The sequence below is a fragment of the Bactrocera oleae genome, chromosome 2 (genome assembly GCF_042242935.1).
Source record: "Bactrocera oleae isolate idBacOlea1 chromosome 2, idBacOlea1, whole genome shotgun sequence".
Classification (NCBI taxonomy): Eukaryota; Metazoa; Arthropoda; class Insecta; order Diptera; family Tephritidae; genus Bactrocera; species Bactrocera oleae.
Window position 1 is genome coordinate 80895987 of NC_091536.1, and position 18390 is coordinate 80914376.

The following is an 18390-nucleotide window of genomic DNA, read 5'->3' on the forward strand; positions in this document are numbered from 1 at the left end:
ACAAAGGTACAAAGTAAATATAGCTTAGTTTGACTTTACTCGGGTATTTCGTTTTTAACTTAGTTAAACTGTATATTTCATGAACGAAAGATTTCAGTAACTATAGAAAAAAAATAACGCGCAAAAGTAACGGTCCGACTTCAAATAAGATAAAGACCTACCTTTTACTTAAATTTATGTAAACACGGCAACACTGTTGGTTTAGTGCTAATATCGTAAGTGATCTGCTCAATTCCTACGCTCACGTCTTCGCAAGCGTGCGACTGCTGAGAGAGAGAGAGCGTAGTGCTGAGTCGTTTGTATTGTTTATGTTAAGATCACGTTGAATTGGTTTTGTATTATTCCTTCTTGCACACATTCGCTTTCGCCTTTAGCCGTCTCGTAAATTTATCCAAAAACTTCTCGCTGACTTGCTGCATTGTTGTTGCTTCTTCTTCGCAAATTGTTGCGTTTTGTTTGTTTGCTTTGTGTGGTTGTGTGTGTGCGTGTACGCCGTAGCGCAACAACAGCAACAACAAATAAACGGCAACTAGCACACAAGAACCATTTAGAGAGCGAAGTCGGAGAAACACGATAAAAGAGCTGATGGTAAAGTACGAACGTGGGTAAGAAGCAAAGTAAACGAAAACAAAAACATTAAGAAGAGTGGAAGACAATGCAAGCAAAGATTTTTGATCGTATGCCTGCCGTTAATGCTGCTTCTTCTTGTTCGCTGCCGTTTCGCCGTCGTTTCGTTGTCGACGGCTCCGCATTCGCATTTAACAATACAGAATCTCAGTCTCAGTTTTTACACAGAATTCATCGGTGTGTCTGTATGAAATTCAGAAAACAAGCCGCAAAATATACAAAGCGCATGTGAAACTAGCGAATTTACAAACAATCGTAGTAGAAACAGTGTCAATAGTTGAATTGAAAGTGAAAAGTGTTGAAAGAACCATTTGGCAGTGCCAATGTCCAAAATCTAGAAGTTACCACAGTAACGAGTTAGCGAAAAAAGCAGCATTCTGTGCGGAAGATATTTGTAAGTGTTTTGTGTCGACAGGTTGCCACAGTGACGATTTTCGCAATCGGCGTGTATCAAAAATCGTCAGGCGTGCACTCACGCCCCCATTCCCGGCAGCGCACTGCACAAGTGTACGGTTACAATAACAGTGTGCATTGCGTTTGTTGCTTTGGAAAACTGAAAGTGAAACGAAAAATTTGTCTCATTTCAATTTTTTCCTTGTTGAAAATTGTTTATATTTGTATATTAGTATTTTCTTTCGCGTTTTTTTATTGTAACTCGTATTTCGTTGTAATTATTTTTTTTAACGGAAAAATATATATTCATAAATACGTGCGTGCCAGTGTGTCCTTGTGTCTACCGTCCTGGTGTGTAATTCCAAATACACGTATTTGTGTCCTTTGTGTTCGCATTTTCTGCGTATAATTTTTTTTTTATCACCGTTTAGCACCGTTTGGTTCGCATAACGGCGCTCTCACCATTGCCGTCCTTTCGGTCGTGATTCTCACAGTCGTTTACACACGCGCTCCCTTCGTTGCCAACGTGATCGATCGTGTACCTGTAAAGGTAGTATAGTAGTTCCCGCCGCGCGGAATTCACAATCCAGTTGGAAGCAGTGCATGCCAACGCTGGAGCACAGAGCATTATAAGGCAATTGTGTGTGCGTGTGTGTATCTTCGAGTGAAAAAAATTCCGTTATTTGCCCACTGTCCTTTAGCCTAGACTTTGGTCAAATACGCAATTGGTCGGCCGTCAAATAACATACATCGCTAATAGGAAGCTACCTACGGCTGCTTACTAACCAAATTTTTTTTATTTTCAGTTCAATTTATAGAAAATATACCTCGAGCGTTATTTGTTCAAGTCCATCCATACGCCTCCAAGTGTGTCGCAATTTCTTATTTGAGAGTTGTGTGTGTTTATGAATTTGAGTTTTTCCGCTCAAATAACAGTCTAAATTAATTTAAGTGTTACTCTTAATTATTTACAAAATTGAAAGTGAAGTGAGTGTTTGAAAGAAAAATTAGACCAAAACCTAGAAAAAAAAAAACGTGTATAAAACTTCGAAAAACCCCAGTGTCGTTTTAAAGTCGAATTCTGTGCGTTAATTGCAAGTGGTTTGTCACTACTGCAAAGCAAAAACCAGCGTTCCAACCACATAATCCAACCAGCGTTCTTCCTCTTGGATACCTGATTGTGCAAACTGTAAGTGCAAACTAAAAATTATTAATGAAACAGTTCTTCAAATTACCATTGTATATACAAACATATCTACTTACTCTATCTCTGTAATACCTCCTGTCTTCGCCAAAGTTTTCTTTTGTTTATCCACGCATATCTACTCGTTGTAATCAATAATAATAAATGTCTTAAGCCACTTGTAAATAGTCCGTACATATGTATGTTTTTTTTTGCTTCATATAGTTTCCTCTAATTCTGCACTCTTCACATTCCTCTTCTCTACCATACTTAACCACTTCTTTGCGTCATATGATACCACTTTCGTTTTCAATCGTTCGCTATTATTTATTACACTCTTTCGCCGGTTGGTTACCTGTGCACGTGTTGTCTTATACCTGTTTCTTCTTGCTTTGTCTTTTACTCAACCAGCATCGGTCACTAAATACATACAAATATATATATATATATAGATAGATAGCTTTTCCTGCGCAGGCCTTCGTTGTTACCTGGACTTCTTCGTATTGCAGTTTCTATCCATCAGTTATTTTCCACTTGTTGATGAATTGAAATTCGAAAATGTTATAATATACAAAATAATAATTTCTTATAAAAGTGATTGCAAAAACTGGAATACTTTTCAGCTCTTGACAAGAAAATTTCAGCATTTATGTTTTGAAAATTGTTAGAAAAATAAAATGTTTGTTTGAAAAAAAAATGTTTGTTTGAAAAAAAAACGTTTGTATTTTTTTTTTGCATATTCCGCAGTTGTTACTTTTAAGAGTAAGTTTTGGATTTTTCTATACATTTCCGAACTTTATAATTCAATTTGAAATTAGTTTCAAGTGACTCAAGAACCTGTCAACGCTAAAATGCCTAATTTTTAAGAACAAAAGTTTGTTTTGGAAAGAATTATTTTCTGAAATTTTGAGTAAACCACTCCAATTAAGTCACAACTCTAGAAGTCGGTACCTTAAGAAATAACGTACGGAGAGTTTTGGGTATATAAATGTATAATTAATTTATGTTGAGTTCGGGTAGCTTTTGGTTATATTTCAACTAGGTCTACGTAGAAACTGTGTTTACTTTCTAAGAAGATATATAAGATGACTTTTCTGCATCTTTTTATCTTTTCGTTCATTATAAATATCTTTTGACATTATAAGGAACATTATAGTTTGTATGACCACGAAGTTTCAACACATCGAAAGAAACGTCAGAGATCCCATAAACTCTATATATAAATGATATGCGAGACAAGCTGAATGTCAACTTGTCCGTTTGTATAAACGCAAACTGGTCACTCAGATTTTAAGATATCGATCTAAAATTTTACACAAGTCCTTTTCTCCCCAAAAAGCTATATATAGCTATGATATAGCTGCCATCCAAACTGAACGAACAAAATAAAGTTCTTGTATGGAAAACCTTTATATTTGACAATATATTTTTACAAAATTCCTCATGGATTGTTGCCCAAGGCAACGAAATAATCTTCAAAGAATTTTGTTACATCGTACCACTAAAATATGTAGCCGCCATACAAACTGACGGATCAAAATAAAGTTCTTATATAGAAAACTTTTTTTTTGTAAAGACTATTGTAGCTTATGTACAAACCCAAGTTAACGTTTCTTCTTGTTTTTTGTCCGATTTAGTGCACCTGTAATATTTTGATGTCTGAGGTGCTACCGTGCGAACCCAACTACTTCGTTGTTTTCAAAAAGAATACTTGCGTTTTTTCCGTGTTACTATTGTATATTTAAAAGACTGACCTAATCAGTATCGTCGCTGAAGTCACACAGTCCGCTGTTCGCACAAGCCTTTCTATGCGAACTGACCATGAGAAACAGCTAAGAAAACACATATCTTGGTATGTGTTTGTAGCCATGAAATATGAGTCAACGTAATCTACGCCAGCTTACAAGGAAATCTATAAACAAATAAAGTATATGTATGTGAACTTTTAAGGAAAACTTCATCGCTAATAGACAAACGAATGCCAACGTTTGAGAGAATATATGCAAATAATAACATAAGAAATTCACGCTCCCAGGCTTCCAGCTGCAACCGCAAAGTTCACAGAAATTACACAAAATACTGAAGGTGTTACGACACCGGCCGCGGCAGCAAACTGGATAAAATTTCAGACGCTTTCGTCAAAGAGTCAACAGAGGGAATTTTTTGCAGTGGCTCTCATTGGCGGCACCGGTTTGTTTACGTTGCATTTCTGCCAATAAAGCACTGTGAATGTTTTAACAGCAAATTTTTGCTTTGTCTGCATTAATTTTGCATTATTTCTGCTTTTAGTTGTTTTCGCGTTATTTAAATATATTTTCAATATGGATTGTATATGTTGGTTTTCGCGGAGAGTCTCATGGCTTTGTTTGGCTTGAGTTAATATACAACATTAAACGTAATTTATACCACTTCAGACACGCACATACACTCACACAACTTCTTAAATTTATCGCAGTGTTACACTTTTGTAGGCTGTGCGGCTGTCAAGCTTGCGAAATGTTATTTGCCGATAGAGAAAATTATGTGTCAACAGAAGGGGGCGGAAACATACAAAACACCTAATATGTAGAGTAAATATAAATGAAAATACTGACTGCCGTCTAAGCTATGAGGGCGCCCCCAACTACAGAGGTGGCGCAGTGAGGGCGTGGATGTGGTGAGCTGATAAGAACGGTACAACGCTGCTTTGCATCGGAGTTATACCATTTGCCACTGGTACACACATACATAATTCTAATATTTTCTTGTTTTATTTGTTACTTTTGTGTTGCAAATTCGCTTTTATCGAGCATGAGCGCGCAAACCGCTAAGGAATCTCATTACTTTGTTCGAAACAACACAACAAAAGCAGCAGTGACTTGTCTACTAAATAAAAATAATTAAATATTTTCGTTAATTAAAAATGTAACGTAGTGAGTTGTGCGAATGTGTGTGCGTTTGCATTTTTTGCAACAGTTCAGATCTATGCCCTATCGGAAGGCCAAACAAGCGAAAAATAGCACAAAATATTAGAAATGACAAAAAATATTTTTATTTTTTAATATTTACATTTATTTAATATTTATATTTTTTTTAGTATATCTTTTAAAATATTTTTTTTGTTTTTTTATTCATATTTTATTTATTTTTATTTTTCAATATTTTTTAATATTTTTAAATTTTTTTGTATTTATATTATAATTTTTAAATATTATTTTATTTATATTTGAATTTTTTAATTTATATTTGAATTTTTTTAAATAATTTGTTTTTTGTGTTTTTTTAAATATTTTTTTTATAATATTTTTCCATATATTATTTTTATATAACATATATATTTTTTTTACTTTTTAATATTTATTTACGTATTTAATCTTTTATTCAATTATATTTCTATTTATATATAATTGTTTTCAAATATTTTGTACATTCCAAACAAGTGACAAAAGAAGTACAGTATATATTTCTCTTTTTAAAGCTGCCATCAATAATTCGGTCGCTGACTTCCAAATGCATCAGATGATTTAAGAGTTGAAGAAACTCTACGACTAATAGCTTTTAACAAATCCAGTTTAAGAGCAGCGATTGCTCGAATTTAAGTCTTCTTTTCGTTAAACATTTGTGTGAAAACAACAAAAAAGGTATCAACTTGTCGTCAATCAAGAAATTATATTCGTTCTACGCCTTTCACACTCACCACTGAAGTAATACGGCAATTATTTGTAATTTTATTCACACTTGTTTGCTGTTGCCTTTGTTTTTGTTTGCATTTTGCTTTGTTTCTAAATTTATGCGATCAATAAACTCATTGTGACCGATTTTAATTCAGCTTCACTCCTAATTGGTATTACACGTATACCAACTTGTTTTGGTGAGACCACATGCAATGCAACAACATATCATATGAGTTCCTCCATAGAGTAGGAGAGTAAAATAAACATTATCGCAAAATCTTTAATAAAAATTAGTATATCAAACATAAGTCCAATATATTTGAGTTTAAAGAACTCCTCAAGGTCAATACGGTCCTATAATGACGTAAAACTGGGTTAAATATGTTATCACGCTTGATTTTTAACCAACTCTTTATGTTTTATGCCGTTCTGTGTATTTAAAATTACTCATTCTGAAGTAATTTTGTATATTATTTGAATTGTAGACATAATAACCAAATAAAAAAAAAAAAAATTATGCTAGTATTTTCGACGAAACAATGAAATATGAAATATGTGGTTAGCATGTCTCAGCTTTAGTGAGCTCGTTTCTTTCAATATTATAAAAAAAATCAGTGCAAAATTTACTACCATGAAAATTAGAAACATAAATTTAACATTCTCTGAAAAATAATGTCCTCAAAAACAATTACATAAAATGTACCGAAAATCAAAATATAAAAAAAATATACATATTAATTTCCAATGTATTTTTTCGTTATTTCTTTTATACCTCTTCAATTTTTTATTTTTGCAAATAAGTAAATTATGTCTACCTACTCTCTTATTTTAAAGCCTTACCATTTCATAAAAAATATGTCACAACTTACTGTCTGTAAACAATACAATTTTTTAAGCTTAAACGTAGAAAAATTCTTATCAAGTAGTGACGTCCGATTGATTGCTTACTTAGTTTTTGCGCTTCTAAGCGAATAAATGTCAAAACTTGGCAACCAATTTACATTCTGACATTTCAGCCAATATTTCTGAAAATTTCATAATTACGTCTATTAAGATAATTAGTGTAGACAATTTGTCAATTGACTAAATTCAATGGCTGCTTCAAACACTTCAAATACTAATAAGAGGGTCCCTCTTATTTTTTTCTTTGAAAGAGAGAGCTTTCTATCATTTCCAAAAGTCATACAAGTAAAAATTTATTTGCATAAACTTGCAAAAGATCGCTCAAATAATTAAGAATAGAACTATGCTTACAAACACAAAGTTGACCAAATATATTTTTCTCTTAGTCACATTAAACAACAATTTGCGGTATTCACGATTTCGTTTTGAAACGAAAACGTCCTCACTGTCTGACTGATTTATATGCAGCTCACCAAAGTATAGAATATACAGCAAAAGAAAAACTTAGTGTTCCCCAAGCACTCCAATTCAAGTAATTGACATGTTTTTCATAAACACAAAACCTTAAACTCGAGTTTAATGTAACATGAATGTGTTATTTCACTGAAGTACCGCATTTTCTTCGTCATAAAAACTTGACGTGACTTTTTCTTAGTGCAATAAGTGCTTATTCTTCGAATCGCATTACAATAAATAACAAAAAAAACTAACAACAACTTGTAAGTCAGTAATGTACTCATCGTATTTCATTGCATTTCCCTATAATGTGACCGCGCTTTGCCAACTATGTTCCTTCGTCAGATGTCAGCACATTTTCCTTTAGCCAAACATTTACTCTTTACTGTTTTCATGCTGTATAAACAAAGCTACCATTAAAAATAATAAAATATGCAAGAAAAAAAGAGAACAACTACACTTCACAACTTCTGCGTTGGTTATTGCAGTTTCATATTCACTTTGAGCCCCAAACAGCCGAACATAAAGCAAACAAGACTTTTGGTGGGTCTGTCGAGTTCTTAATTCGTATGCTTCATGGCAGCTTTGCTGAAGCGTGTCCTCATATGGTAACCCCTATCGCAATAGTCGAAAAATGACGAGAAATAAGTACGAGCTGCCAGTCACGAGTTTGAATGTTTGAATGTGCTTTTTCGTGTTACGCAGCTTTATTACTTTTTACTGCGTATTTCTTACTTGCTTCACTTCTTCATAGCCTCTGTACACCCGTGTGTGTTAAATATATATTTTTTGAATTTTTTTGTGTTTTTCGGATTTTGCCGCTCGTACTTACGATTTTCATTGGAACCCTTAACGTGTTCCATAAATTGTCTTCAATCGTAGTTGAACGGCCGACTTCGAATTTGTACAAAACTGACCTTGAATTCATCGCTTGAATGTTGTTTGTGTGACAGCATTAAGCGTTTGGATTTTTGTTTTTGATTTTGGTGTTGTTTTTGTTGTTGTTACGCTGACTTGATTTAACTTGAGTGTGCTACGAGCGTCTTTTTTGTTGTGTTACGTTAGAGTTGCTTGATGCGTTGCCTGGAGGCTTTTGTTTCGACTCGTTATCGACAACGCATCAGCTTGTAAATGGGTTTGTGGGTGAGCGGTGAAGCAGGGTGCGGTTTTACGAAGTTGAAGCTGTTGTCTAATGTTTTTTATATAACTTTTTTTTAAATGCCGTAATTTTTTAATTTTCTATTTTTTTTTTTTAATAATTTTGATTTTTTTTGCCGCGCATTTCAGAGAAGCTCTAGTAATTTTGCTTGCAACATAACACCACTTCCAGACCCCATATTTCATTTCATGCAAATCTATGCAGCAAATCGCTCTAATTTGAATTTCACGATCAAATCTTCTAGCGGAATATCAAAAAATGCTGATCGCGTTCGCCGCAGACCGTAAAAAATTGCTTTACTTATTTGTTTTGCGTCACTTAAATAATTAAAGTTTTCCTTACCACTGACGCCAAGAGCGCTTGTCTTCCTGTGTACACATTCTTACACACGCATACGGCCGCTTAATGCGCCCAAACCACGACGTTAAAAATAAATTACTAAGTCAGCACATATAAAATGTTAATTTAAACAGACATACACCACATTTTGCTATTAAAAACAAAATAAAGTATGCGCGCATGCGCAAACCGCCGCCACCATACTCACCCAATGCGCACATATTTCAAAACGGAAATGACTTTTATGCCTGTCTGCAAAGCAAACTTTGCGAAAATAAAGACATACGCGTTTAATGAAATCAAAAGCTGGAAAAAAAGTACAAAATAAAAAGTAAAAATTTACAAAAATAAAAATTAAAAAACCTAAATAATAAAAATAAAGAAAAAAATAATGAAATAATGTTTCGGTTGCGCTTAAATTTGGGTGTGGCACTCTCCAGCGCGTTGTTAATGGCATTGGTAATGACTTGGCGGTTGCAACCTTCAAGGCTTCACTGCGATTAAATTATAATTTCATGCCTTGTACTTCACTATGAACTACAACTCAGTCTAGGCTTGTTGAAATTATTACAATAAGTTGCGCGGTGAAGCATTTTTGCAACTCGAAGTTATGAATGTTAGCGCGTGCTCCAAAAAAACTGCACAAAAATTATTGCTACGCTGTTCAACTTTTCACTTACATACATATATGTACATACATATGTATATATTATGCCTATAATAATTACTTGCTTTATTTATATACATATGTACCATTTGTACATACAAGTACATATGTACTCGTGCTCGCTAACCGCCGCAAAATCGCTAAATTATGCGTTAATTAGCAGCTGCGTGCAAAATCTCTCGCTAGGCTGTGTGGTGTGAGTGTTTTTGCTTCCACCACCTCTTTTCCGCGTATATATTATATATGTATGATTAATTACTTTCAGATAATGCGCCTGTGTGTGTGGTGTTTAATACTCATGTATGCATGCATGTATGTGCGTGCGCAGTTAACTAAAAATATGCCTATGTGCTTATAAGTCATTCACACACACACACACGCAAATGCTCACGAAGTTGTGTTTAATAGGCCGCATGCGTCAGCATTTCTGTCGCAGTTTCCCTTGCCTTTTTCTTTTTGTACTTAGCAACCACTAATTTCCGTATACGAGCATCTATTTATTTTTTAATTTGCCTCGCAAATATAATTAACATTAACCTGTTAATGTTAGGCCTTTTTATTGATATATGTACCTGTATGCTGTTGGAAATTTATCGTAGCGGCATGTGGCCTCAACAATTGTGAGTTCCGATTAACATACGAGTATATCGGTTATGAAAAGGTTGGCAAGAGAGGCCTTCTCACAACTATCTGCTTTTGTGTAGCGTATTTTGGAGTTCCTATAATTTACCGTGTTCCTGGTAATATATGGGTGTTGTGGCAATGCCTCGTTAATGAATTGAATATATGTACATATGTATGTTACAAGGACATGAGTTTTTGAATATAATTCAACTTAATTTCTCCTGGTGATGAAAACGTAGCTCTCGACTACTGTACTGTCGCATTGTAGCTCATAGCTAAAGGTAATTTTTCATTTAATTCCGGTACCTTTTGGAAAAGTAAATGATTCCGTAGATAGTCTCCAAAGATTTTTATATATCTTATTCTGCTATCGATGATGTTAAAATTAAGCGTTTGAATTAAATGCTTCATCTTAACTTAAATTTTAAAAAATTGTTATTCCTTCCAGATATACATTAATCTGCAAAAAATACTTCAGAGCTTATGTTTCATGAAATATTTTCTGAATTTGTAGAAATTTTTGGTAAACTTGCTAATATAAGATTTTTTGATTTTTGTTTACTGATTTGAGTTTAACTATATAAAGTTTGGGTTTTAGACATGTGGTTTTCAAAAATAAAAATAAAAATAAAACGCAAATAATGAAATTAAAAGAGAAATGCTTGTCAATATGTATTTAAAATAATTTCGGGCAAGTGGTGGCCGCTGTTGGAAAGATAAATTCCAGCCGAGGGGTCTACTCTTCTACCACTTTTTTACGGCAGCAATTGGCGCCGTATTTCAGCAATAATACGCCAAATATTTTCTTCCAAGACGTCTTGGGCATATGTGCGACTTCACAGAACCCCCCAAAAATAGTCCAACATTCGTAAATCGCAAGACCTTGAAGGCCATGCCACAGTCTCACTACGCGAGATAATACGCTGATCAAAAATTTCTTTCAATAAATTGATTGTTTTGTTGGCTATATGACATGCAGCGCCGTCTTGTTGGAACCAAAGGTCGTCCAGATCAGCATTCTCCAACTCAGGCCCGAAAAAGTCATTAATCTATCGCTTCTCTATGGCTATAACATCATCATTTCAAAAGTGAGCTTTATCAACAAAATTATCTTATGAAAATCGGGGTCGGTGGCCATCTCGTTTTGGGTCCATTTACTGAACGTGCGACGCGCTTGATTGTCGTTCGGCGTCAATACTTGCACGAGTTGGATTCCGCAAAATCTTTCATAAAGAAGACGGACACAACTCCAATTGTTGCACATGCTGGCAGAATACTCGCTAAATTAACAGAGTGAAACTAGGTTGGTTGAATTGCCATAAAATAAGGTGAAATCTTAACACAACCCTGGATAAAATCTCGCAATCCCCAACAGCGAACAGAAGCTGTCAGCTGAGTTGCTATCAGTATTGCTCAGCGAATTTTAATAAATATTAAACAAACGAACGGCACAAGTCGTTTACAAAATAACAGGCCTAAAAAATAATTTTTTTTATGAAATCAAATCTCACAATCTCCGAAACGATGTTTTGTGCTTTTGTCAAGAAATTTGTAGCAAATAAATGATACTACTTTTTTTTTATCATTTTAGTACTGCTTATATTAAGAAGCTTGTTGACGAAAGCGTTTTGAGTGAATAGATAAGTAAAAATATTTTTTTTTTCAAAAGCTATCCATTTAAAATTTTTAAATGAGTTCTTTTTTTATTTTTAATCATTTTATTTTTTTTTCAATATTTTGAAATTTGAAGTATATTTATATAATTTAACGTATATTTTAAATAAAAAATGCGTTTCTAAGATTTCTTTTATTCATTTCCATTATACATTACAACAGTATTTTCTTTGAATTATTTTTTTTTACTCTCTTACATTATAATTAACTATTGCCATACGAAATTTTTGGTAAAGAAAGATTTTTTCGTTTTAACCTGCAATTATACTGTTACATTACACTCTGCATGCGTTCGGTTTGGCGAACATTAATTAAAGTGCAATGCCATAATATTATTATAGCGCACTGGCCCAAATGTACAATTTCCGGTTTGTCTAAACAAAAACATTTTGCAACATCCTTTTTACATTAGGCAAATCGTGTGTAGAGCCGGTGTCTTTTCTCAGTGCGTTATTATTGCAGTTGAAAGAGTTCATAAATATTTATATGTATTTGACATGATCGATCATTGGCAGTAATTTTCACTAAAATTATGCGGTGAAAAGTTGCGGCGCTTCATAACTCATCGCTAACGATGCGAACAATGCAAACTCATATACATATGCACAAACACACACACTTCGGGATTTTCACGTAGACTTCGCTTGGTTTGAATGAGTGTTATACGTGGGTTGGCTACCCAGATTATACAACTAATGAATATGTGAACATGCTATTTCGATTTTTAACTATTAAAGTAATACTTTTTTAAAAGTAACAATAATTTTTTTTAAAGTATTTCTTACAAAATTTTTTTGTTTAAAATTATCATATCAAAAAAAATTATTTATTAATATTGCTAACTTTCTATTTACAAATTATAAAGCCTGAACTAAGAAACTTCTTGGGTGGCCCTCGTAGCAGAGTATACTGTTTTCTGCTGGCAGCCTGTTGACTATTCGGTTTCGGTTTTGGCATGTAATTAGCCGAGGTGATGAAAAATTATGCTTCCACTGCATTTGCCGCGGCTGATCTGCCTTGCATGGCTTCTCGTCGCCGCAGTGCACACGCACGTACACAAACACACACATTTGTGTGCACGCGCTTATTCCTGCCAAGTCAGCGAATAAATGATTTTTAAAATAAACAATTTGTACATTCATTTATTTAAAATTTACTCCACCGCTCCGAAGTATCTGCATGTGTATGTGCCACTCATTAATCTGAATAATTTAGAATTGTGTGTCAGAGCACGTGCATGTATGTGTGGAGCGTTTCACTGCCATTATTCGTTAATTTAACCGTATTCCCATTCAGTTTGTGACACATAAAGAGCGATTTTATTGGGTGCTGAACGTTTTGTGCGCCTTAATTGGCGTGATTTTCTGCTCTGGCTCTGCCTCTGCCTCAGCTACTAGTGGGACGTCAAGCGTATTGGGTGGGGCTAGGGTGGTGCGGTGCGGTGCGGTGCGGCGTATAGTGGCCCATATCGCTGTTAGCATTGATTATAACCGTTGATTGGTGTTGATTGCTCCGTTAGCGGCCACAGCTGTTTTGTCAACAAGGTGTCACCAAAGTGTCACAAAATAGTGCGCGGGACGGACGCACGTAATGCATGTTAATGTGCCGCGTGTGTAGTTGTGTCAATGCAAAGAGTTTCATTATTAATTCAGTCGCGCGCTGTATTTCATTTACCGTTAAATATTATTGTTCAAATGCGGGCTTTGAGCTTTTAATTTTTACATTTAAGCGCCGAGTTGCTCAAACAAAAAAGGGCTCACAAGTAATTATGGTGGAATTATAATTTTTAGCGACAAGCCGCGCTTCAATAAAATATGAGCTGAGAGATTGAAACAAAAAAAGCGAAATTAATAAAGAGAATAAGTTGACAATTAACAAAACAAAAAAAAAATTTTTTCAAATAAAAAGCAAATATATATTGTATAACTAAATAACGGTTTTTTGCTTGCCTCCATTGTGCGGTAGCTCAATTGCAATGTGATTAATTCGTCAACATTTTACTGTTCCATTAACTTGCTAAATTATTAATTAATTTAACGTTTTGCCATACCTGCAGCAGTAGTTCCATGCACACTCGCTGTTGAAGTCACAAAGAAAAAGCTTCGAATATTAATTTTGTACATTAATTGCTACATAAGTCATTAATTTTGTAGTACCTATGCGACCAATTGAACAGCTTAATTTGTTTTTATTTAAATCGCAATTACTTTGCTAATGTCTATTAATTACTAAAAATTTAACTTTTCGGACCAATCGCATTAGTTAAAAATTCTAAACGATTAAGGCGCACATAGGTGTGAAATTTTGAAAAAAATTAATTTTTTCTTTTTTTTGTTGAATATTCCGGCAGTCTGTCTATATCTATAAAAGTACCATAATAAAATACTAAATCAATATTTTTTGAATATTCTAATTGCAGACAAATGTTGCAATCACTATTAAACATTTCTGCATTCTAAATACCTCTCGTTCTCCGTACAATGACCTACCAGTTTTTGCATCTGCTCAAAAATGGAATTTTGCCGGCTTAAAATCCACCAAAATTTTAGCTAAAAGTAAATTTTTTGAGACACCGTCAATTTGTCGGTTTTTGATTTTGTTTCGACCGTAGATGATTGTATGCACAATGTCTTCTAATAGTGAATTTTTGTTTTAACTTTCATCTACAATGAAGGGCCGGAGTTACTGCAGTAGTAGTACGCTAGTTTTTTTTAGCGCCATCGGAGAATGCGTTTCACTCAAAAACTATTAATTTAAATTTCTTCAAGAATTGTACTGTGCATTCTTAAACTATGTAAAATTATACCATAAGTTTTTTTAAACAATTGATACAGTCCGTTTTTGTTTTTAATTATCAAAAATTAAACGAAAGATTTTCATGAAAATTGTTCCCCAAAATACGGTATTCCTATAATTTGCTCAGATAAGCTAGAGGTGATTCCTTACAAGAACTTTGATCGGCCAGTTTGTATGACAGCTATATGCTAGAGTGATTCGCCGCTCCTTTGGACAACAGTTCATGCCATATTTGGTGAAGATATTTCGTTAATTAAAAACGTATTCCATACAAGCATTTGATTTCGATCGTTCAGTTTGTATGGCAGCTATATGTTATAGTGGTCCGATATCGTTCCGACAAATGAGCACCTTCTTGGTGAGAAAAGGACAGGTACAAAATTTCGTTTCGTTATCTCAAAAACTGAAGGACTAGTTGACGGATATACAGACAGACGGACACATGGACCTAATACACTCTCTGAACAAATTGTTCAGATCGGATGTGTAGCATATTCAAGGATTTCTCATATTAACATTTCAACACTATTTTTTTCAAGTATATAGTCGTAATTTTTTTATGATTTTAAGATAATTTTTGCCTTACGTTTGGTGTGTCTTGTAATGTGCTCAACGTCTGTAAAGGTCATCCATTGCGAGGTTCCCTACTAAAAAAAAAAAAAAAAAACTCAGTTCTAATGGAGAATGTATATTATCTTTTGGAAGAACATTTTTTGGCATTTATTGTTTTAAGATTATCTCTTTCAAATGTTGGCTGCGGCTACGTCTTAAATGGTTCATCCGTTGAATGCCAAATTCGATGACTCGTTTGAGCACTTCCACTGTTACCTGGAGAATGACAGGCGTAATGTTTTGCTCCAAGGCCTGAACTGAAGCGGGATTGTCCGCATAGACTTTAGACTTTACATATCCCCACAGGAAAAAGTCTAACGGTGTGATATCACACGATCTTGATGGCCAAGCGACCGGTTCAAAATGTGAAATTATCTGCTCACCGAAGTGTTCTCTCAACAAATCCATTGATTGATGCGATGTGTGCGAAGTGGCGCCGTCTTGTTCAAATCAGATTTCGCCGAGATCACGAGCTTCAATTTCAGGCCTCAAATAGTCACATATATAGCGGTCACCATTGACAGTTACGTTCGCACCGGCATCATTTTTTGAGAAATATGTATCGTTGAAAAAAGGCTATTGATAAAAGTACCTCTACTTAAATCACCCGTTATATATACATATATGCTCTTCACTATATTATTTATAAGATTTTCATTATTTTTGCTATTTAAACTTATTTATTATGTCGTAGTACATTGATTAATAATCGTGTTGAATTATAACGTCATAAGCAAGCGGCTATAAATAAAATGTGTTTTGCAAATACTAGCTTATTCTCGGAATCTCTACACTAAACTGCTGATATCTTTCTCTTTCAGCCCGTATTTGCGCGAGTCATACAACTACTTTATTAGCTTTAATATTTCTAATGTTTATATACCACTTAAGTTTCAATATTTTTACTTAAATATTTTTGTAGTCTAGCGTTTGACGTTTGTTATTACATACACCTTTATTTGTATGTATGTATGTTCTTCATAATTAACTTTACTGTTTGTATATATGTATTTTATGTATTTAAATCATTTTCTTAAATTTTCTTACTTTTTATATGCGCCTGTTGTTGTGTGAATACTCTTGTTCTCATATTTATTTACCGTTTTGTATTCTCGTTATTGTATTCTCTAGATAAAAAAAAAAACTAATAAAATAAAAATGTTTCCTATCAATTCATGGCTCCTTATCATTTCATAGCCTTCACCTTTTATATTTTCGATTTTTCCATATAAACCTATCACACAACTAACAAGCTAAAAGTTTGTGTTGAAACAAAATCAAATATTAAAGACACTCGTAAATACCCAGTAAACACATCATTTGTAGACTGCACTCATCCACCGAAAAAAAAAAATAAAATTTACAACAAACACAGAAACCATTTGTATTTAAATATTTCGAAATCTCTTTAAATACATCTAAATGTTTTACTGCCTGTTTCCTCTTCCTCTGACACGTTCGAAAGTCCAAAATGATATAGTGTGATTAAAAATATGCATTTTGTGGCTCCACGGCACCGCCATAAACCACCTACCCATCAGCATTTTATGCGCTTCACTTTTTTAAGCTTTATACATTTTCCGTTTTACATACATACGTGTTCTGGCTATTTGTGTCACACATTAATTTGTATTTGTTTCTACTTTTATTTAATCTCCTTTTCCAAAAAGCCCTTAAATTGCCAAGATGTCTTTCCTGCATTTAAAATATAACTTTTACTCACTTTTTATATCTCTCTCTCTCTCTCTCTCTCTTATATTTGCTATCCCTTACTCTAATCTTCATAGCGCTTTATTTGGATCGCCCTTTTTCTGCACTCGTAAGACTGTGCGCTTCTACACATTAAACCAAAAACAACAACTACACGAAAAGCTTAACCCCCCACTAATTCGTTTCGTAGCTTGCCACTTGGCGGCTAATTAACCAAATAAATAAGTATTAAAATCTCCACTGATTCTGCCAATTGCATTGACATGGGAAATATTTTTTCTTTTTCGATTTTTCCAGGCCTGACATTCGCATTCGCAACAACAGCGCATACAAGTTTTTGTAAAAACCACGTAAAAGTAAATTATTTTTGAAGTTTTGAAAGGCACAAATATTGAAATTCGAAATTATTTGCATAATTTTGCATCTAAACAGACCAGAAAATAGCGAAAAAATAAAATTAAAAAATATATCCTTAAAAAATAAAAAAAAAATTAACCTTTGAAAATAATATAAGATCACAAACGATTAAAGCTGATGCCGCAAAAAGTCATTTTATTTAATTTTGTTGACGCTTAATTTCAATTTCAATTGTGCACAAACGAAATACGCTTATTGTTGTTTTTGTTTTGCTTAAGTTCTATATTTTATTTATAAAGTAGCAACCGTATTTTTTTTTTTACAAGGCATAACGAATTTTGAAAGATGCAATAAAAAAAGTAATTTATGTCCCAAATTCGAAGTGTTGAGGTGCAAAAATTTTTTACTTTTCAAAATTAGAATTCAAAAATAAATAATTCGCAAGAATTTTAATTTCATATTCGCCTTTGTTTTTGTTGTTTTGTGCAGCGTTTTATAGACGTCAGAAGACGCAGCAAAAAAGTGAATAAAAAGTGTTGTTACTCAAATCTTGTAGTTGTTCCACATACTTAAATTTAAATACATAAACAAAAATAGAAAAATTAGGAAACTCAAACAGCTGTGATCGGAGGACAACACATGTGCTGTTCTTTTTAATTTCGGGTAAGTAATACTTCTAAAATATAACAACAAGTGATCTATAAAATACTCAGACAACAATTCGTTAGAGAAATATAATTTTAGCTGTCTTCGATTCGCCATTTCTCTGCTCACTCTCTCTTGCTCTCTTGACATAAAAATTACATGTAAATGCAACAACAAAGTTATCGCGTTGAATTCGCACAAGAGAGTATGCGGTTGCCTGGTTAAAGTGGTATAACCGCTATCTCCAATGCTACCAAGTTTTATTTAGCATATTTTATATCAGTTTTGCTATTGTGAATGGTACAAATGAAAAAATTATAAATTACAAATATCTTTTCTTTCTTGTATTTTCAAAATTCAAGACTTAAATCAATTAAACTAATATATAGTGAATCAAAATAAAGGGTTACAGCAACGTTTCTTAACGCGAAGAAAAGTATATCTCCACTGAGAACGAATCATAGCACTATTATACATGTGTCAGCATACATGTTAGCGTAGGGTTGTACTACAAATGTTGCCCGTTTGTTTGAGCATCTGGTATGGTTTGTTCGATTCACCTCTCTCCAACGCTTGGCGAATCGAAGACAGC

The 18390-nt window shown here is 33.7% G+C and overlaps 1 protein-coding gene across 10 annotated transcripts in view; it reads left to right on the forward strand.

Moving 5' to 3' along the window:
- Positions 1-764: 764 nt before the first annotated feature.
- The window catches only part of heph (polypyrimidine tract-binding protein 1 heph), a 366239-nt gene continuing 348613 nt past the window's right edge, over positions 765-18390 (forward strand). For 4 of the 10 annotated variants that reach the window (XM_036370225.2, XM_070105823.1, XM_070105824.1 and 1 more), the window contains exons 1-2: positions 1217-1670; positions 1827-2209. The gene's annotated coding sequence lies outside the window, so the exon portion shown is untranslated. Of the gene's footprint in view, positions 1022-1216; positions 1671-1826; positions 2210-17607; positions 17817-18390 lie in introns of those variants that run through there. The other 6 variants (XM_036370223.2, XM_036370228.2, XM_036370230.2 and 3 more) reach the window with 6 other exon arrangements.